Consider the following 22,426-nt stretch of genomic DNA (forward strand, 5'->3'; position numbering starts at 1 on the left):
ATATAAAATGGAAAGGACACTAGCTGTCCAAAAAGGAAATTATAGCAAATTTCAAGATGTGTGGAGGCCATTGATAGAATATTGTAAAGATTAATAATTATTCTTCCCTGATTAAAAATTTAAGACATTAAGGGGGGGGAGGGGGAGGTGGGAATTTTTGTTTATTAATGAAATAAATCATTTTCATAAATGAATAAGGAAGGGGGGTAGTATTTTATAATATGAGAATTAATTACAAGACTTCAAGTATTTTTGAAAATTGTACTTGATTTAAGATTTGAAATGAATAAAGATTAAAAAAAAAAAAAAAAGATTATTTAGATACCAAGGTTTCGGGCGACTGATATTTTTTGTAATTAAAAACACAGTTTAAAAGAACAGAAAAAAAGTAGCCTAAAAGAATTTATAAATGGTAGATTTTTAGATTAGTTCAACAGAGTGTTTTAAAATGATGTGAGTGGGTAATGTCTGCTAGTCACGCCAGTGCTTCTTGGCGGTATTGAACCCTGGTGAACTCGGATAAAACCTTTTACATGAGTTCACACTTACTGATGTAAGACTCTGTACTCAACACCTTAGGAATATTTGTTTAAACGGTTCAGTCTGCCCTATTCCCTACAAGTGTCTGGAGAATGCAGAATAGGTCTCTTTTTGTAGTTTCACATTATTTTGACCCCTCTCATTTGGAGTAAGGCTCTTACCAGTAGTACCTATAAAACAGTACCAGAATCACGCTAACGGAGGCAATTTACAATGCCTAACGCCACTGTGGGCGGATCCAATGCTAGAAGTGGCTTTATGTGCTGTATAGTGCTTCCATAGGTGCAATTCACGTCAAAGGTAGGTACCGGAAATGTAGGCTTTGAAAATCCTGGCCTACATTTCTGGCATCTACCTTTCCCAAAGGCGTGATTCTTTAAACGGTGCCATTGCGTGATTGGTGGCTGCAGAATCCATGCTATATTGTTTCAAAACAACTATTTAAAGAAAACCCACAGACAGGAACACTTATTTACACTAATTACCATAGTCACTCATGAAAGAGAAATTTACCTTACCGCCAATTCCTTTGTTTGCAGAGAATATGTTCTTATTATACAGATTTTAACCAGTAAGCTGCCATTGTAGCCAACAGTGGATATTCTGTGAAATGTGTCAGAGAGGACCTCACCAGAGCAAAACAACACACAACAGAAAAAACAAAACAAAACACCAGTTATACAGTAGATTGCACTTTAAAATTTTCATATCTTACAAAAGATATTAAGCATAGCATAAGGAATCACTACTATATCTTAGAGGGCCATTGAGTGTTTTCAAAATTAACAATTTGTGGTAGCATATTTTAGAATTTCCCCCTCAATGTCTTTTTGAGATAGGACAAAGCCTTCAATGCTGTTCAACTCCTTGCAACAAGGTCTCATGCTAGGCCTTGTTGCAAGAAGTTGATCAACATTGCAGACTTTATCCTAGCTCAAGAAGACATTGAATGCTTGAGTGTTTAGAATGCCATTGGTAGATGACTACACCAAAGTATACATGTTTAGCTATCAGCGAAGTATGTTAAATTGCTGTTATTTTCCACAGTAAAGGGCAGATATTGAAGGTTCATATAATAAAATACTGCTGGATTCTTTGTGCAGAAAATCTTTTTATCAATGTATCATTGCCAAGTGTGAAAACATAAAAAATATAGCTATAATACCAAGAAATGTGCTCCATTATGCAAAAATAATAGCAAATTTTAAGAAAAACAGAGCTTTAAGTAATCAGTGGCTTTGAGCGACCCCATGATGGGCTTTAAAACAAATTTTAAATCATTTTCTGATCAAGCACAATCAAATTGATGGGAAAAACTTCAATTTACACAAATGTTCCAACTTTAGGTTTTTCTGGACAATCCTAACATATGTTAAAGACGTGGAGGGGCATAATCAAAAGAAACATCTAAGTCCCTTTTTGGTCTAAGTCCCTAGACGCAGAAAGTAGGCAGCAGGGAAATGTCCATTCTCAAAAAAAAGTCAGAAATTAGTTTAAAAAAAAAAAAAGAATGGCCTACCTCTGCGTTCAGCAGTTTAATTGCCCAGACCACCACTACGTATATCTTTGCAAAACATTCCTGACCAAAAAATCACCCAAGTCCCAAATGCCCAAAGCAAGACCTTTTAGGCGAAGGAGGAGCCAGTCCTTCGCCTAAAAGCAGGATTCTCTAACTGGTGTTTGTCATAAACAATGCTGGTTACAGAATCCTGGAACTGTTTCTTCCAACACACACAATGATCACGGCAGGAGAGATGCCCAGTCCCTCCTGCTGTGATCCCACGTACCCCCTGAATCTTCCCTAGCAGAAGAGATGCTTAATCTTTCCTGCCACAATCCCCCAGAACTCCCCAGAAAGAGGGTGCCCAATCCTTCCTGCCGGAAAAAAAAACCCCTTCCCCCCTTTGGCCTGACTATGTACCCCCCCAAACTCCCCCCCGGACTCCCTCTCCTCACACTCCCAGACCTCCCCTCTAACCTTGGTAGATGGCCGGTATAGGCCGGTAAGTTTGACATCGGTTCCAGGCAAGATGGTAGAAGCACTGATAAAGGACAGCATCGGTGAGCACATCGAAAAAAATGGGCTGATGAAAGCGAGCCAACATGGCTTCTGCAAGGGAAGATCGTGCCAAACAAACTTACTGCACTTCTTTGAGGGGGTAAACAGCCAGTTGGACAAAGGGGAACCTTTAGACATCATTTACCTTGACTTCCAAAAGGCCTTTGACAAGGTACCCCATGAGCGGCTGCTTAGGAAGCTGTGGAACCACGGGGTGGAAGGGGATGTATACAGATGGATCAAACACTGGTTGGCAGGCAGGAGACAGAGGGTTGGAGTGAAGGGTCACTACTCGGGCTGGAGGAAAGTCACGAGCGGAGTTCCGCAGGGGTCTGTACTTGGACCGCTGCTGTTCAATATATTTATAAATGACCTGGAAACGGGGACGAAATGTGAAGTTATAAAATTTGCGGACGACACTAAACTCTGTAGAAGGGTTAGAACTATAGAAGAGTGTGAGGATCTACAAAGGGACCTAAACAAACTGGAGGAGTGGGCGAATAAATGGCAGATGAAATTCAATGTAGGGAAATGCAAGGTCATGCATATAGGGAGAAAAAACCCGATGTTCAGCTACCAAATGGGGGGATTAGTATTAGAGGGAAGTAACCTTGAAAGAGATTTGGGTGTACTGGTGGATACAACAATGAAGTCAACGGCGCAATGCGCAGCAGCCGCGAAGAAGGCAAACAGAATGTTGGGTATTATTAAAAATGGTATTATGACCAGAACAAAAGAAGTCATCCTGCCGTTGTATCGGGCAATGGTGCGCCCGCACCTGGAGTACTGTGTTCAGTATTGGTCACCGTACCTCAAGAAGGATATGGCAATACTTGAGAGGGTCCAGAGGAGAGCGACACGAATGATTAAGGGCATGGAAAACCTTTCATACACTGAAAGACTGGAGAGGCTAGAGCTCTTCTCCTTGGAAAAGCGGAGACTCAGAGGAGACATGATAGAAACCTACAAGATCATGAAGGGCATAGAGAAAGTAGAGAGAGATAGATTCTTCAAAATTTCAAAACATAAAAGAACAAGAGGGCATTCGGAAAAATTGGTAGGGGATAGATTCAAAACAAATGCTAGGAAGTTTTTCTTTACTCAACGGGTGGTGGATACCTGGAATGCGCTTCCAGAGGACGTAATAGGGCAGAGTATGGTAATGGGGTTTAAGAAAGGATTGGACAATTTTCTGTTGAAAAAGGGGATAGAGGGGTATAGATAGAGGATTGCTGCACAGGTCCTGGACCTGTTGGGCCGCCGCGTGAGCGGACTGCTGGGCGCGATGGACCTCGGGTCTGACCCAGCAGAGGCATTGCTTATGTTGCTTATGTTCTTATGGCTGGCTGGACAGGTCCTCCCTCTGTCAGTCCAGCAGGCCTGCCTTCCTCTGAATGGCAGGCCTGCCCCTTCCCAGTGCATTGTGGGATACACCTGGGAGGGGCCTAGGGCTTGATTGGTCCATGCACATAAGGCCCTGCCCATAGGAGGGGCCTTAGGTACCTGAGCCATCCAGAATTGGCCTGGTTGCCTAATGCCCCTCCTATGGGCGGGGCCTTAGGTACATGAGCCAACCGAATCTTAGGCATCTCTCCTGTCATGATTGTTACCGGTGCGTGGGGAAGGATTGCCTGGGCCGCTGATCAGCTCAGCAGCCTGATTCAGAACTTATACCTGTTTTGACTTGATCTAAGTCAAGACATATAAGTTCTATCTGGCAACCTGCCAAAGTTTTCAGTTATGGCTGCCATTCGACAAAGTCTATTTCGGCCCACTTCCCGCCAATCTCCCGCCCTTCCACTCCTCCAGAAATGCCCCTTTTCACTCTGGGCATACCGAGGCAGTGAAAAGGCCTAAGCTGGTTTTAGATACATCTAAAACCAGTTTTGATTATCGGTACTTGGATGATCTGTCTTTTTGATCGTCCAAGTACCGACTTAGGCCGCTTTATGGACTTAAAAAAAAAATTATTATGAGCCCCACAGATTATTAAACATCGCAGCTGCATAAGCAGAAACAATAAAACAGCACCATTAGTTGAACATTGTGAAACTCAGGCCATACTATAGACAATCACAAGATTTTTGCATTGAAAGTTGTTCAGTAAAGTAGCAGAGCAGGTGATTTTGACAGATTGTTGCTACAGGATGAGCAGAAGTTCATTTTTCAGCTGAACACAGTTGCAACCCGTGATTTAAATTTAGAACTTGCTCTAGCACCTTTTTTGTAATAAATACCACTTTAACACCTTGCTGCATAGCGTATATACCTTTTCATGGTCCAAGGTCCTAAGTCATCATTTTAAAAATACGTTTCAGTGTTTCTCTTTATTCTTTTCATTGTTTTCATTTTTCAATCTGTAAATACATACAGTTCTCTGCTCCTTTTTTTCTCATGTTCCGTTTTCTTCCTTTCTTTTTTCCATACTTATTTCTCTCCCCTCTTTTTCTTTCCTTCTTTTTTCCTTTTCTACTCTCCCTTTTTTGTTCCCTTTCCCTACCTCCCCTTTCTCCATTTCTTCCATTCTTACTAATCCCCTTCCCTTCACCCTTTATTCGAATTCCTTTCTTCCTCTCTTTCACTCTCTTTTCCTTCTCCTCCCTTCCCCCTTCTTTTCCTCTTCTCCCCTCTTCCTTTTTCCCCTTTCTCCTTTCTTCCTTCCCTTATTCACAATTCCTTTTTTATCCTGGTTTTTCTACAGTTTTACAGATTTTACTTACCATTGTGGGTTTTTAGTTACTAATTATGTACTGTATTTGTTTCTTTTTGGTTCCCTTTTTGAGCAATGACATTTCCATTCTCATTTATTTTCTGTTTGTGGATGTACACAATTTTTTGTACTTTTTTGCATCATTCTTTCTGCACGTTTCATTTTACTCATCATGAATTGTTTAATTTTCACTATTACACCTTACAACGTATTATGGGGCCCCTTTTATCAAACCATGGTAGAGCTTTTTACCGCGGGCTAGCAAGGTAAATGCTCCAATGCTCACTCAATTCCTATGAGAGTTGGAGCATTTACCTTGCCAGCCCGTGGTAAAAAGCTCTACCATGGTTTGATAAAAAAGAGCCCAGATGTATTTTTCTTATTGACACACATTTATAATATACAGTATATATATATATATATACACGTATATGTGTGTGTGTGTGTACAGTCTCTCTCTCTCTCTCTCTCTATATATATATATAGTATATGTGTGTGTGCCTTTACTTTTTGATTTACCCTCATGCATATATATATAAAAATCAAGCTATTACACTGTTTGATTATCCAAGGTAGCTTAAACTATATAACCCACAAATTAGCTAGAATTACTTTTTCTAGCCAGAATAGCAACCTATAACAACATTTTATAGACCCTCAATATTTCTCATAGTTCTAAGCTTTACGTGTCTCTTCTGTCACTGGATCTGTTATTTTACTATCTTTTATAAAGAGCTTAATATTTAATTTATTAGGCTTGTTCTAGTGGTATGATTCTTGCAAGAGGATAAGGTAAGTATCAGTTCAATAACAAATTAAAAAATTGAATGAAAATTAAAAAATTGAATGAGAATTAAATATTAAGCTCTGTATAAAAGATAGTAAAATAACAGATCCAGTGACGAAGAGACACGTAAAGCTTAGAACTATGAGAAATATTGAGATCTGAGTGGTGGCGCTTAGGGTCTATAAAATGTTGTTATAGGTTGCCAAAAGCAGTGATTCTCGGCGAACTAAACATACAGGCATTTTGTTGTTACCTTCAATTTTTTGTGGTATATTTTAGACCTTATTTACCATGGACCCCTGACGAAGGTTTGTCCGAAACACGGACCATGTCAGGTCCTTAAATTGGTAAAAGGGTTTTAATTTCTGCATTTTAATTTTGGTACAATAAATTTTGCCTGCATCTTGTACATAGTCTGCAGTTTTTGTTTGTTTTTCCTGGTTGGTGTTTTTTCTGCAGATTACGTTGTAACAGGTCAGGTCAGTGCAGTGAAGAGAACAGATGTGTTTTCAGTGTCTTCCTGAATTGGAAGTGTGTGGAAAGTCATCGTATGCTGCTTGGGAGTTCGTTCCAGACTTTGGGTCCTTAGAATTCAAAGGTGGTCTCGAAGAGAGCTTATCTCCGGACCTGGCGTGAGGAGTGGGGTGGCAGCTTCCAGCGTTGAGTTGTCCTCGAGTCATTGAAGGACTCTAAGACGGGGATGGCAGAAGAGAGTCCACCTGAGCTTTCTCTATATATGGGTTTATGGACCATACATGCAGTTTTGAACTGAACCCTGCTCTTAACTGGTAGCCAGTACAATTCCTTAAGCAGTGGACTTGCCCTCTCATATTTGGTTTTGCGAAGGATGAGCCTTGCTGCTGTGTTTGTGTCATTCAAGTAGCTTCTGAATTCATGCAGAGAAGAAGCTTTCAAGTTTCAAGTTCAAGTTCAAGTTTATTAAAATTTGATACGTGAGCGTTTGACAATAAAAATTAAAATGGGGAACAATCAACGGACTTAAGACACAACTTTACTTACATGAAAACAACAGGAAAGTGGGGAGAAATAGAATTTTAAAAGAAGAGAATACAGTTAAGGTTAAAAACAAAAGGGAAATAGGAAAGATCATATTGATGTTGAATATGAGTAAAAACAGAATGTGGCAAGAAAGGAGCCAGAGATCGATTAGCAATCATAAGCGTCTTTAAATAAGAAGCTTTTAAGGTTGCCCTTAAATTTTTCTAGATTTTGCTCCACACTTAAATATGATGGTAACGAATTCCATATTGTAGGGGCTAAAGTTGCAAATGAAGAGGCCCTACGGGTACTTTATGGCTGCTCCCGAAGCCAGGTGACCACCGCTTCCTTTACTTCATCATCAGAGATGTATCTGCAACTTCGCAGCATCTCCTTCAGTGGACTAAAGATGTGATAATCGCTAGGTGCCAGATCCAGGCTTTAAGGAGGGTGTGGAAGACGTTCAAACCCAAGCTGTTGCACTGACTTTTCTGTCGCTGCTGCTGTATGAGGATGGGCATTGTCATGGTGCAACAAGATTGTTTTGACAACATTCCTCTTCATTTGCTGCAAATTGCAGGTTTAAGTTCATTTTACAGCAATGCATAGTAATTTTCAATGTTCACTGTTTGCCCGTGCACTTGGAAATGCACCAGAATAGGCCCCTTCGCGTCCCAAAAGAAGGTTAACATGATTTTCTTGGAGCAGGGCTGACATTTGAATTTCTTCTTCGCTTGAGAAGATGGAAGTTTCCACTTCATGCTTTTGCTCTCCGGGTTGTAGTGATGCACCTATGTCTTGTCACCAGTGAGAATTCTCTCCAGAAAACTCAGATCTTCTTTATTCCATCTCAGGAAATGGATTGCAACCTCCACATGCTGTTGTTTGTGTTGATCAGTAAGCTGTTTGAGAAACCATTTGCGCAGACTTTCCTGTATCCCAAGTCATCATGCATTATGGCAAATGCAGATCCATAGCTGATATCCAAATTTGCAGCCAATTAAGACACCATTATCCGTCGGTCTTCTCTAATCAAGGCATCCACCCTGTCAATTTGTTCTTGAGTGTGTGATGTTGATGGGCGACCAGAACGACCTTCGTCAGTTACATCTGTTCTTCCCGCTTTAAACCTCTTTACCTAATCATAAACCTTTTGTTGATTCATGGTGCTATGTCCATACTGAGTCAATATCCAATGGTGAATTTCCACAGGTTTCACTCCTTCTGCCCAAAGAAAGTGCACTACCTGCACATTGTTCTTTGATAGTGCAATCTTGCAATGGAGCATCCATGTTTCTGACCTCATGGCTGCCCCATTTATTTTATTTTTATTTGAAATATTTCTAATCCGCTTAATAAACTATGCAGCTCACACTATCACATTCATAATATCAATAGACAAAACTTCATTCAGCAGACTTTATAAAGCCACACTTAAAATTCTAGCCCTGCTACAAAGAAATCAGAATTCTACACTAACTTTTCTTCTAGATCAGGTTCCACCATCTCACTTCTAGGCTTAGATTACTAATATCAATTAAAAGGCTGTGAGTGCTGCACTGTGTGTGGATGAACTATCCAACAGGCAATGTACAAATACAGTACATATGTTGCATTTCACTAGCTCCATTCCGCTTATCGTGTAATTTAACAATTGCCTTTAATTTTTGATTCACCCTCATACATTGTTCCTACATCATCATTTGGGTTCCTTTTAGGCTTTTAAAATCAACAGTGTGTTTAATATTTAAACATATAGATTTTACTCTTGCATTAACATTGGATACTGCAGTGACAGGGGCTGCTAGCTCAGGCATTTAAAACCCAACAACACAATACACACTTATTAGGCACACGCAATGTTCCACATATGTTTGTATAATTTTTACATATCCATCTGATGTCATGACATTCATCCTGGTTTAACATGTCTCTGTGAGATTGTGGTGTTTTTTTACTTTCTCCCGTTTTTGGTAGCAAGCCTATTCGATTTGTCAAGGTAAGGCGTTTTTTTAATCTAAACTTTTGGCTTCCTTTTTTTAAAAAGTACATGATATTCTTTTCTTAATTGTACATGTATCTTTATAATTGGGCCTGACACATTTACATAACTTGTGCTTTCTATAGGTTGGCAGTAGCCTGTTCTATTTTTCAGCGTGAGTACTGACTTTTTTCCTGTAAGTTATGTAAGTTTTTTTCTGTAAGTTATATACTTACATTTTTCTATTCTGCACTAAAATGATTCTTTCATTGTTCTGGTTTCCAGTTAGACACTGAAGTTCACCCTGTGGATATTTCGTTTCAATTGCATGTAAGGAATACTCAGGTTGGTTGGACTTTCAGCTATAACTCACACATTCTTATCTTTTTTTTTCAGTAAATATCTCTATCTCTTTAATACTTTCAGTCATAATTATATAGACTTGTTAACACTTACACACACACAGCTCAACCAAGAAAAGAATGGCATGGATATGTTTCAATCAATGATCTGAAACAATGTCAAAACATAGAATTTCATTTCTGCAAATTAGCACTTAAAATAAAATAACACTTTTCAGCTAAGTGACAAAATAACGCTCAGAATTTAGGAAGTTGGTTGTTTGGGCTGAGAACTTTTCAGCACTCCCCCTCGTAAATAAGTGTATATTTGGGCTATGCATCGGTATAATTTCACATATTTAAGTTATTTATAAGTAGCATATTTATTCAATATTTACATGTATGATATTCATACTTTCTAATATCTTACATATTTTTGTGTGTAGATTTTAGTGATTTGGCTATGTTTTATATATACATAATTTTTATGTTATTCATCTATATATTTTCCTATTATGTTTTAATATGTTTGTATATGTATAAACATGCAGCTTCATTGTTGTATTTTTTCATGTATGTAATTTAATGTTTTTTTTGTTTGAACAAAAGAGAAAATCCAACACAATCTGCAGTGAGGAAGAAACAGCACAAACAAAAATAAAGGAAATTGCAGATGAGTGTACAAGATGCAGGCTTTGTTTATTATATCAATTGTTAATTACGTTTAATGTTACCACCTTTTTACAAACCAAGGGACCCGACACATTCTGTGTTTCGGTTAACACGCCTTCATCAGGGGTTCCTAGTTGACAAGGTATCAAATTAAACCATAAACAAAAATAAATATGAACCTGTGTAAATCGAAGGTAATCGCTGACCAGAGTCTCTGTATGAACTTGCTAAAGTATATGTAAGAGTATATGACCTCTGATGCAGGCAATAGAAAATGAAATACAGTTCAGTATCAGATCTCAGTAGTGCTGATGCCTTGTGGAGATTTTTTATTTTGTGGCCCAGCAGTTTCTTCCGGCTCCTTGGAACTTCCATTTTAGCTGGAACTGGTATTGGTGTCATTACTAGGGGAAGTTTCCCCCTCTTTTATGTTCTCTTCTCTCAACTGGCCTAGTCATCGAAGCGATAGTCCTGCATCAGGGCTGCCTCTAGACCTCTACAATCCTGGGCACTAAATATGTTCACTAGATATCAATGTTGCCATCCATGGCCATGAATTTCGGTGTCAGGTCAAAACCGCGGAAGACAAAGGTGCGCGCCGACAACTAAGCGCAGCGCGGAGGTGCGTGCTGAAGAAAATAACAGTTTTTAGGGGCTCCGATGAGGGTGTGTGGGGGGGAACCCCCCACTTTACTTTATACAGATCGTGCTGCGTTGTGGGGGCGTTGTGGGGTGTTTGGGGGGTTGTAACCCCCCACATTTTACTGAAAACTTCACTTTTTCCCTAAAAACAGGGAAAAAGTTAAGTTTACAGTATAATGAGGGGGGTTACAACCCCCCAAACCACCCACAACGCCGCCGTGATCTGTATTAAGTAAAGTGGGGGGGGCTCCCCAACAAAACCCTCCGTCGGAGCCCCTAAAAACTGTCATTTTCTTCGGCGCGCGCCTCCGTCTTGCACTCAGTTGTCGGCGCGCGCCTTTGTCTTCCGCGGTTTTGTCTATGAACCTGAATTTCTGCCTTCATGGCATTCTCAACCCTAGCCAGCCCTAGGAATGGAAGACCTGATGTAGGAATCAAAGCAAGGTCTTCTGTATGATAGTGTAAAACATCTATACTGGCCTGGCCCCTGTGTTTCCAAATTTCAACTATTATTAGATGACAAAGCTTTTGAGTACACACGATCAGCCAAAAAAAAAAAAAAAAATCTCAATTTTCTTTTGTATAGGCCTTTTTTTAAAAAGAGGATTCATTCACCACCCATAATTTTGCATACTTGTACCTACACTTCAGATCATGCACTTTCATCTCAGCCTAAGCAAAACCCAAAGTCATAGTAGGTATGATTCTAATCCAGTAATTGTACAAAGCAGATGAAATGACCCCTTCGAGGCACATAGGTTATAGTTTTCATATATGGTTATTAGTCCCATATGTATTTGTGAGTGATGAGCAGTTTGATTTGGTACAGAGCGAGGCTCTAACTCTGTACAAAACGCACTGCATTGGATTAACCTCTGAAGAGAAAATCTATCAAGTGTATGCCTTGCAGTGGGAGTGGAATACTCCTTTGCAAGGTATCAGGCCTGCACTCCACCTGATCTCCTGAATATTACCACCACTGAAACAAAATAGTGTTTATAGCAGTAAAGCAAATATAGAGAGGAAATGAAGCACAGAGGTACCTGTTTTCTTGTGGAGCTATTCTGGCCTGGTCTGCTCCTGCCCTCTGAGTTATTTTCTGCTGTTTACTTATTCTCATGGCAACAGGTCTCAAAGGAGGTTGCTAGGTAACAAGAGCCATTTCTACAAGGTCTGTGGTACCAGGGCTTAGCCTCTCTTTCCTGCTCTTCCCAGAGCCTACTAGAGGGGACTTAGCATTCTCTCAGTCTCACCAGCATTACATAAGACTGTCATTCTAGAGCAGTCTGGTGTAAGTTCCACCCAAGCAGTGCAGGTGAGCCCAGAGAATAAGATGCATGGGGAGGGGCCTAGGGCCCCGATTGGATCAGATGCCTCAAGCCCCTCCCCTTGGGTGGAAGGCATGGGCATCCCTCCTGCCATATTTAAGATTGGCGGTGTCGGTGGTGGGGGGCGTCTGGTGGCAGAAGGGAGTTGGCATCCCTCCTGCCATATTTAAGATCGGCAGTGGCAGAGGTGGCAGGGGGCTTCTGGTGGCAGGAGGGAGAAGATATTCCTCCTGCCATTTTTTGGGGTTCGGGGAGGGAGGAAGGGGGCTTTGTCATCGGTCATTGGGGAGGGCTTTTCATTTTTTTTTTTTAATTGGGCAGATATTTTGCATGCGTAATACATGCAAAATATCTGTGCCATTAAAAAAAAATAAGAATCCCCACCCCCAGGAGAAGCTGCTTCTCCTGTCACTACTGTCAGGGCTCTGCGCATGTCTCAATCGCTCACTGAGCGATTGAGTTGGTGGGTTTGCATGCAAATGATTTGCACCTCCGTGAATCAATTGCTGTTTGAAAATCAGCCAGAGAATTGTTAGTGAATCTAGCCCTAAGTACTGTTCTGCCTTGAGCATAGTTTGGGGGTAAGGGATTGAGGCAGGGAAGCAGTTGCAAAACATCCAGACACTGCAGACACAGACTGAAACCACGGCAAAGGTGAAGGAGACTGTGAGACTGTTCTGACACTGAATTCTGCTGGCTCCATGAGCCCTCCTCCTACTTATGTGATTTCTGTTTCAAAGCAGATGAGCATGAGTATAAAGAAAAGGGAGATCAACAAGGTTTACAACAATGTGCATGTTCCAAGTTCCTGTGACCCACACTGCTGGCTACACAGGAGGGGAAGGAGTAGAGATAAGAATGATACAAAGGTAGAAATAGAAGAAGAGGAAGAGATGTGGAAGTAGTGCAAAGATTTAGAGAAGAGGGCAATAAAAGTGGGTGAGGGGAAGGTAATGGAGGTGATGGAAATGACTAAGAGAAAGGGGGGAAGCAGGTGAGAGATAGGGGAATACATGATGAAAGGGAAATAAGAGCAAAGTGGAGAGAAGAAATAGGAGAAGCAGAAGAGGAAATGAAAGAGGAAGAGAGGAGAGATATGTGGTAGGGATTGATGTGGAGGGGATGGAGAGAAGATATGGTAGGTGCTGGAAAGATCTGTGCTAATCTAGTATTCTATAAAGGGTGCTCCATGATGAATGCCTTTTTATAGAATACTAATTTAATATGGATTTTGTGCCTAACTTTTATCGATCATCTCACATGCAATGGCCAATAATAAATATTTAATAAATAGTCACTTATGAGTGAAGCTGTTCAGTCAAACAGTCCAGAATCAGGAGCTACACTCTTATGTTCATCTTACTTAGAAAGTGAGAATAAATAAATAAACACTCAATCTTATAATAGCATTCCAATGCAATTTCATTCCACTTTAAATATTTTCATGGTTTAAAATGATTTACCAGATTTTCATATAATGACCTCAGTGGCTACACTCAAATCATCTCTTTCATGTAAGGCTTGAGTATATGCAGCCAGCCTCCTCATTGGTCATATTTTTTCCAATATTCATTGTTTTAAATTATTATAAATAACTCCATAGTTTTCTAATAATGCCTATGAAGAATTTATCTTAAGCAGCAGGTAGGGACTCCGACATGAATTTGCGTTTCACTATCAGCTGTATCAAGGAAAGTCCCCATAAGATCACCATACACTCCGTGCTGAGGAAATAGATGAACATAAGAGTGTAGCTCCTGATTCTGGACTGTTTAACTTTTATCGATAGCATTTATGCCTATTGAAACCTGGCTTAAAGTTGGCATCTAATTTCTGACAGTTGAGCATAGAAATGTCAATATGCTATAACATTGCAACTACAAAATCAGTGCCGGAATCATGCCTCCCTAGGTGCTCTAGGCCACCTAACGCCACTGTGGACATGTTAGGTGGCCTAAAACACCTATGGAGGCGCAATTCACATCAAAGATAGGTACTAGAAATGTAGGCCTGGAAAACCCTGGCCTACATTTCTGGCACCTACCTTTACTGGAGGCACGATTCTGAATCTGGCGATGTCGCGTGATTGACACGTGATCAATGGCTGCTTTTAAGGCAGCTGCCGACTGGCACCAGTTATAGAATCTGAGCCTTAGTGCTTAGTGGCTAAAAGTTAGCCAGCTGTATCACATGATAGCTGCTGACTGTAAATGCTGAGTGGCCAAGTTTAGTGGCCAAATCGGACTACCCAAATAGCTGGTTTATTTTTGGCTGCTATAACTTAACTGGCCAGTGTTTAAAATAGACTTAGGCAGCTGAATTTGAGCCAACCAAAATTAGACTGTAATCACCGCTGGTCAATGGAAATGACCTGGCAGGCTCAGTGCCAAGCACAGGAGTTAGAAAGCCTCCCTCCTGCTCTATGCACTCAAAATGCCTTATAAAAATAATCTCTTAGCCTTTGTACACAGACACATATGCTAATATTCATTTATATTGGTCAGCTGTTTTTTTAAACATTGGCTGCATTGTTTAAAAAATACATTTATTCAGTGATGCTCAGTGGATCTTCTTTCTTTCCCTCCTGTCTCTCTTTCCCCCTATCTCACTCTTCTTTTTCTCTAGTCCACCACCAATATCTTTGCCATTGATCTTCTTTCTCCCTGCATAGTGTGCCCATCATTTTCCTTCTTTACTTTACTTTTTCATCCCCTTGATTACTTTTTTTTCCCATAGCACACCTAATCAGGTCTCAAGGCACACTGGTTAGGAAACACTGTTCTAGAGCTTAGGATACATTCAGCCAGTCAGGTTTTCAGAATGTCCATAATGAATAATAATAACAGTTTATATACCGCAGGACCGTGAAGTTCTATGCGGTTTACAATGATTAAAAGATGCTACAAATTGAGTATTGACAAATTGAGTACAAATTGAGAATTAACAAAGTTAAAAGCTAGTGATTAACAGCTCTAGAGATCAATTATTGTGGAATAAGATTGTACAGGTTAGTTATCTAAATACTTCAGGAACAGATATGTTTTTAGGTGTTTCCTAAATTCCCCATAAGTAGTAGGCATAAGCAATTGTTCCAGATCTTTATCCCTTAATGCTGCCTGATGTGAGAAAAGATGTTGATGATGTCTTTTAAATTTACATCCTCTAACCGGTGGAGAAACAAATTCAAGTGGAAGCTTCTCTGATGTCTGTTGGTTGAGAAAGAGAAAAGGTCAATTATATATTTAGGAGCTAAACCGAATAGTACCTTAAAGCAAAAACATCCAAACTTAAACTTCACATGTGCCTCCATCGGCAGCCAGTGCAGAAGTCGGTAGGAAGGTGTTACATGATCGAACTTCTTCAACCCAAAAATTAGCTTGACTGCTGCATTTTGCACCAGTTGTAATCGCCGCATATTCTTCTGGGAAATTGCCAAATAGGCGATATTACAGTAATCAAGTTGACTCAGTATAAGGGATTGTACCAGAATTCTAAATGATGAAACATCAAAATATGCTCTAATGGACCGAAGCTTCCAGAGAGTAAAAAAAAACCATTCTAACCAAGGAGTCCACCTGGTCTTTCATGGTTAGGCTCTGGTCCAATGTTACACCCAGTGGCGTACCAAGGGGGGTGGGCGGGGAGGATGGTCCGCCCCGGGTGCATGCCTTGGGGGGGGTGTATAGCTGGCCAGGTCTGGGTCCTCCTGCCCTACTGTGAAACTGGACCTGCACCTCCTTCCTTTCCCCTGGTCCGCGCCATTGCAGTCTTACCTCCCCACTGCTGCTGCTAATCGCCGACAAGAAGTCTTCTTTCTGACGTCAATTCTGACGTCAGAGAGGACGTTTCGGGCCAGCCAATCACTGCCTGGCTGGCCCGGAATGTCCTTTCCGACTTCAGAATTGACGTCGGAAAGAAGACTTCTTGTTGGCGATTAGCAGCAGCAGCGGGGAGTTAAGACTGCATCGGCGTGAACCGGGGGAAAGGAAGGAGAGAGGCTTTTTTTCTGCGGCAGGGAGAAAAGGATGTAGACTTGCTGGCTTTAGCGTGGCAGGGAGGGAGGGAGATAGGTAGGCAGGCGGGCTGGCTTTGGGGGTGGACAAAAATCTGGAAGGCAGTGGGGGACATAAGGAGGCACTGGGGGGCACTAAGGACACAGGACAGAGGCACTGGGGGCACTAAGGACACGGGAAGGAGGCACTGGGGGCACTATGGACATGGGACAAAGGCAGTGGAGGCACTAAGGACACAGGACGGAGGCACTGGGGGCACTAAGGACACAGGAAGGAGGCACTGGGGACCCTAAGGACATGGGAAGGAAGGAAAGAGGGAATAGAAAGGGACAATTGTTGGGCCTGAGTGCAGAAAGAAAGAAATGAAAGAAAGGATACACAGTCAATTAATAGATGTCCCCTTTTGATGAAAAAAAATAAATGGTCACGTTACCTCTGACTTACTTTCTCTGCAGCAGAGTCGGCAGCCGCGCTGAGGTGCAGGAAGGTCCTGCGATGACTCGTCTGCCGGCTCTGCTTCGGAAGAAGTAAGTTACATTGGAAGGGGTGAACCTGGCAGATGCAGTCATTGCGGGACTTTGCTGCAACTCCCTGCATCTGCCAGGTCTACCCCCACCGACGTAACTTACTTCTTCCGGAGCAGATCCAGAAGACGAGTCATTGCGGGACCTTCCAGCATGCGGCTGCCAAGTCCGCTCCATAGCAAGTACGTCGGAGTGGGGTGGACTGGCAGCCGGCAGCTGCAGTCATCGCGGGACCTTGCTGCATGAAGGGAGAGAAAGGAGCAGGACTGCTGGAATGGAAGAGTGATGGAGGGAAAGAAAGGGGGCAGGGTGGTATGGAAGGGTGGTGCTGATGGAGTTGATGTACAGAGAAAGGGGAGAGACATAAAGGGGAAGGATATTGGAGGGAAAGAAAGGGGGCAGATGCTGATTGAAGAGGGGTGGATGGAGAGAGTAAGGGCAGACATTGGATTGTAGTGGGGAGCCTATGCTGGATGGAAGTGCAGATGGAAGAGATAAGGGAGCAAATGCAGGAAGGAAATGGGAGGAGAGAAAGAAGGGAGCAGACGCTGGATGAAAGTGGACAGAGAGAGGAGAAGGGACTAGATGGAAGGGTTAGAGAAAGAGGGTACATGATGGAAGGAGGGGATAAATAAAAGGAGGGCACATGATGGGGAGAAAAGGATTGAGGGGTGAGGGAAAGAGGTGGCAAGCTTTAGGTAGACAGTAAAAAAGGAAATTGATGAGAGGGTAGTAAGAACGTAATCTAGATAGATGCAGAAAATAAATTGAAAAGGAAAATGAGGGAAAAAAGGGAAAGGGATTGCAGAGGGGAGGTGTGGGAGAGAGAAGGAAAGGAGAAAGATGCCGGACCAATGGGGGTGAAAGGAGAGATGGAAAGGGGAGGCATACAGTTTCTGGAAGGGCATAGAAGGAGAGAAGATGCCATATAGGGGAAGAGAGACGGCAGCCAGTGGATGGAAGGAAGAGAGTACAAGAAGATGAGGAAAGCAGAAACTACAGAAGACAAAGGAAGAACAAAAATTTTCTATATATTTATTGCTTTAGGAGACATGTGTCACTGTTTCTGTGGTGCATTATATGCAGAGTACAACTTCTTGCTTGTTCAATTTAACCTTTGTCTATGTATTTCTATTTTATCCCCCCTTTTACAAAACTGTGGAGTGTTTTTTAGCGCTAGCCGTGGTGGTAGCAGCTCTGATGCTCAGAATTCTATGAACGTCAGAGCTGTTACCTCCGTGGCTAAAATCCACACTACAGTTTTGTAAAAGAGGGAGGGGTTAGTTTGTGATTACATATTCCATATTAGGCGAAGATGTTTTGTGTGTTCGAAAGACATGGTTTTTTGTTAGGATTGACTGCAGGATTGATCTGTACTAGTCTGGCTTGTTTAGTTTTACAATGGGTGTATTGATGTACTGCTTTTTCCTAGATGCTCATGTGTGACGTGTGTATTGTTACTAAAAATCATGTTTTCATACAGATGGGGGGGTGTCAAAAAAATGATGGGCCCCGGGTGTCACATATGCTAGGTACATAAATAGCCGCTGGTAACCCAGATGTGATGAAAAACCTATGTATGATAGAGTAAACACTTTCAACACTGAATGTTGAAGATGTCCATTCAGTGTTGAAAGTGTTTACTCTAACATATGCTAGGTACGCCACTAGTTACACCCAATACATTCATAGTAGATTGATTAGGATAACTAAGTTTATTGATGCACAATGATGTTTTAGTGTCAAGCGGGTGTGACAAAGCTACAAAAATTTCTGTTTTTTCTAAATTAAGCTTCAGTCTGAATTCAGTCATCCATTGCTCCATCAAATTTAGTACTTCTGTTGCCTTAGGAGTAACTTCCGAGAGAGAGGTAGCGAATGAGATAATGATCGTAAAGTTATCTGCATAACTAAATAATTTTATCCCCAGCTGGGTCAATTGCGCACCTAATGAAGACATGTAAACATTGAAAAGCAATGGGGATAATGGTGACCCCTGCGGCATACCAGATGGATTGCTCCAGGTATCAGAGAGATCGTAATTAAAACGTACTTGATAGGTGCGGGATATAAGGAAACCTCGAAACCAGTCTAACACCGCTCCTCTGATACCAATTGCATCTAAGCATTGTAACAGTTTCCCATGGTCCACTAAGTCAAAGGCAGAGCTCATATCAAATTGTATGATCAGGGCATTAAGGCCCTTACCAAACAAGAAACGCAAATTATCCAAGATAGCCACAATTACTGTCTCAGTGCTAAACAAAGGTCTAAAACCAGATTGAGTTTCATGTAAAACAGAGAACTGATCAAGATATTCCATCAATTGGGTATGTACCAATCCTTCCATGATTTTTACAATAAATGTAATGGATGCTACTGGTCTGTAGTTGGTTATTAATGCTGATGATTCTTTGCGATTTTTTGGAATTGAGGTTATTATAATATGCAATTGAAGCAGTGTAGAGCACTGCAGATAATTCAGAACTCAGAAGCCAAATAGACTTTGGGAAAACAAAAATTTGAATATGTGACTCAGTGGCATAACAAGGTTGAGCAGCACCTAGGGTGTTGGCACCCCTCCCCAGTCCTCTTCACCACCCCTGTCACACACACGCGCACCTCTTTCCCGTACCTTTTTAACTGGTACGAGAGCCATAAACTTGCTGCCTGCATTGGCTTTGGTGTTTTCTCTGACATCACTTCCTAGATGTGTGTCCTGGAAGTGATGTCAGAGTGCCGAAGCTGACATGCAGTGATTAGAGTGGCTTATGGGCCTGGGTCCTCCTCTCCATGGTTCACTAATCCACCCCCAAGACCACTTAAGCCATCTCTGTGTAGCTTTATTAGGCTTTCCTATGCCAGGTTGTTAGGTGCTGATGTTCTGGAGGCAGATATGTAAAATTGTTATTACGATTATTATGGGGGGGGGGGGGGCAGTGATCACTGGGATGATGTGTGAGTGTCTGTACTTTGTGTCTGCAGTGCTTATCTAGTCACTTGGATGCCTTCTGTGGACTTAGACCTAGTTTTAGATGGCCTAAGTCACAATGTTGTAAAACTTTCGGTTATACATGCAGTACGACTAAGTCTAGGACAGCCCACAGGCCGCCCAATCCTGCTCTTGACACTCCTCCTGAAACACCCTGTTTAACTCTGGTCGTTCAGCAGCACTGTGAAGGCCTAGGTCGTTTTTAAATACATCTAAAACCTGGTTCAATTATCGGCACATGGACAACTTGTCTCACTGATCGTCCAAGTGCCGATTTAGGCCGGTTTTTAGATGTTTTTCTGTTTCGATTATGAGCCCCTTAGCTCTTTGGTATTTGATTTTTTGGTTTTGTTTTATGTTAACTGTTTGTGAATTTTATGCATATTCTCCTCTACACCACTTAGGAGTTAGTGCCCAAGAAAAAGATCTAGCTTAGAGAATGACACGGGGAAAAAATTTATCAACTTTCCTGTCCCCGCGAGCTCAGTCCCCATCCCCGCCCCATCCCCACGAGCTCAGTTACCATCCCCGCCCCGTCCCTGCAAGCTCGGTCCCCCTCCCCGCCCTGCAAATTGTCAGATCCCATCCGCACAAGCCTCGAATAGTTACGATTTTATACTGAACTTATGTTATTAAAGTATAAAAAGAAACAATTTTCTGTACAATTGTCATTTTATAAATACAAATAATACAGAGCAAGGATCAACAAAACCCCTGTCTCCCCTCCCTTTCACAAATATCCCCTCAACTATTGTGAAAACAGAACAAACCAAATTACTAGAATACTACATAGAAAAATCAAGCTAACAGAATACTTCAGTCACACATGGCAGGAATAGTGTTAGGGGAGAGCAACTAGGGCAACTGCCCCCTGGTCAGAGAGAGAGCCCTAAGCCAGATAGAAGCTAAAGAAGCACAGCCTGGGCTTTGCAGTCCCAAGTTATGTTTAATACCAGCTCTAGCAGGATGCATATTTCAAATCTGAAATATTCTAATCACAAAATATAAAATAAATTTTTTTCTCTCCCTTTTGTTGTCTGGTAATTTTATTCTTCAAATCACATTGATCTCAGGCTTTGGTTTTGGGTTCCTTCTGTCTTCATTGTGGCATGGCTGGCTCCTGAAGGTAAAATAGGCACAAGAGGAGCTGGGGAGGAGATGCTGAGTCTGACACAGGTGCAATTTCTTTACCACAGTAGTAAGTCTTTTCATCGTTCCCAAGGGGCGGTAAAAAGTCTTGTCCCCCATTCCCGCGGGGTGGTGAAAGGTCTTGTCCCCTTCTGCAGTAAAGCAGTTGCAAATGTCTTCATTCCTGCGGATTTACTGTGGTGACCACAGTTTACTGCGGTAAACAGTCCCCGTGTCATTCTCTAATCTAGGTGTCATCATAGACAATATGCTCAAACCTTCCAGCCAATGGTCCCTTTATTAAATCGCGATAGCAGCTTTTAGTGATGGAACCGTGCAGAATGCCCCGCACTGCTCCCGACGCTCATAGAGTTCCTAAGAGTGTCGGAAGCAGCGCAGGGCATTCAGCGTGGCTCCCTGCTCTAAAAACTGCTATCGCGGTTTAATAAAAGGGGGGGAGGGGGAATGTGCAGTGGTGACCTAAAAGTAAACAAGATGCAAGGAATTATTAGAAAAGGTATGGTTAATAAGACTAAGAATAATATAATAACTCTCTATCGCTCCATGAATAACACATTCAATTCTAGTTGCTGTAGCTCAAAAAAGATATAGCAGAACTAGAAAAGGTTCAAAGAAGAGCAACCAAGATAATAAAGGGGATGGAGCTCTTCTCGTATGAGGAAAGACTAAAGAAGTTAGGGCTCTTTAGCTTGGAAAAGAGATGGCTGAGCGGAGATATGATTGAAATCTACAAAATCCTCAGTAGTGTAGAATGGGTACAAGTGGAGCGATTTTTTTACTCCATCAAAAATTACAAAGACTAGGACACTCAATGAAATTACAGGGAAATACTTTTAAAACCAATAGGAGGAAATATTTTTTCACTCAGAGAATAGTTAACTCTTTAATTGGCAGATGGTGAAACATCTGCTTTACGTAACTTGATGCTGAATGAGAGCAACAGTGTTAAGTAACAGGCATATGGAGATGCAGATCTCCCATAAAAGCCATAGAAAAAACATGTTGCTTCTGATAAAACAAACCCATTGATCTAAAGGTCCATCTACAACTAAGCCCTGGAAAATGGCCTGACCATTACCATTAAAATATCAGGTGCAACATCATTTTCTGAAATCTGATTGATTTTGAAAATTGCTTGACAGAGTTCTTAGGTTATACCACAGTCAAAGATAGAATAGGAAGTCATAGTTGTCCCTATAGTCCATTCAAGATTGTCAGTTCTGAATGCTTGAGATAGCTGAGTCTGTAGGACCCTTTCTATCATCCAGTTGACTATAAGGGCAATTATATAAGGTGCACCTAAATTACCAAGGGCCATGGTAAAGTTCTCAGCCCAACCAAGAAGGGAATGATGTGGAGCCATGAAACTTACAAGTCAGTCAACACTTTTCTTGACACTTTTCATTTCAATGAGGCAAATTGCATCTAGTAAATGGGCACAAGAATATGGAAACCAAGCCATTGTGACATCACTGATGAGGTTGGCTCTTAGGCATTGGTGGAATGAGGCATTATGACATCACAATACGAGGGGCCGCCAAAAAATTCTCAGCCCATCCAAGAAGAGAATGATGTGGTGCCATGAAACTTACAAGTTATTTCATACTTTTCTTAACGCTTTTCAATTCAATGATATGAAATGAAACAAAGTGTCAAGAAAAGCGTGGAATAACTTGTAAGTTACTCATT

The 22,426-nt window shown here is 41.5% G+C and overlaps 1 protein-coding gene across 2 annotated transcripts in view; it reads right to left on the reverse strand.

Annotated features, from left to right (window-relative positions):
- The window catches only part of TEPP (testis, prostate and placenta expressed), a 90,227-nt gene extending 78,406 nt beyond the window's left edge, over positions 1-11,821 (reverse strand). Inside the window, exons 1-2 of one of the 2 annotated variants that reach the window (XM_033940257.1) lie at positions 11,775-11,821; positions 1,059-1,166 (exon numbers count right to left, since the gene is read on the reverse strand). The gene's annotated coding sequence lies outside the window, so the exon portion shown is untranslated. Of the gene's footprint in view, positions 1-1,053; positions 1,167-11,774 lie in introns of both variants that reach the window. The other variant, XM_033940258.1, reaches the window with a different exon arrangement.
- Between the last annotated feature and the right edge of the window lie 10,605 nt (positions 11,822-22,426).

Source organism: Geotrypetes seraphini, chromosome 4, assembly GCF_902459505.1.
Source record: "Geotrypetes seraphini chromosome 4, aGeoSer1.1, whole genome shotgun sequence".
NCBI lineage: Eukaryota > Metazoa > Chordata > Amphibia > Gymnophiona > Dermophiidae > Geotrypetes > Geotrypetes seraphini.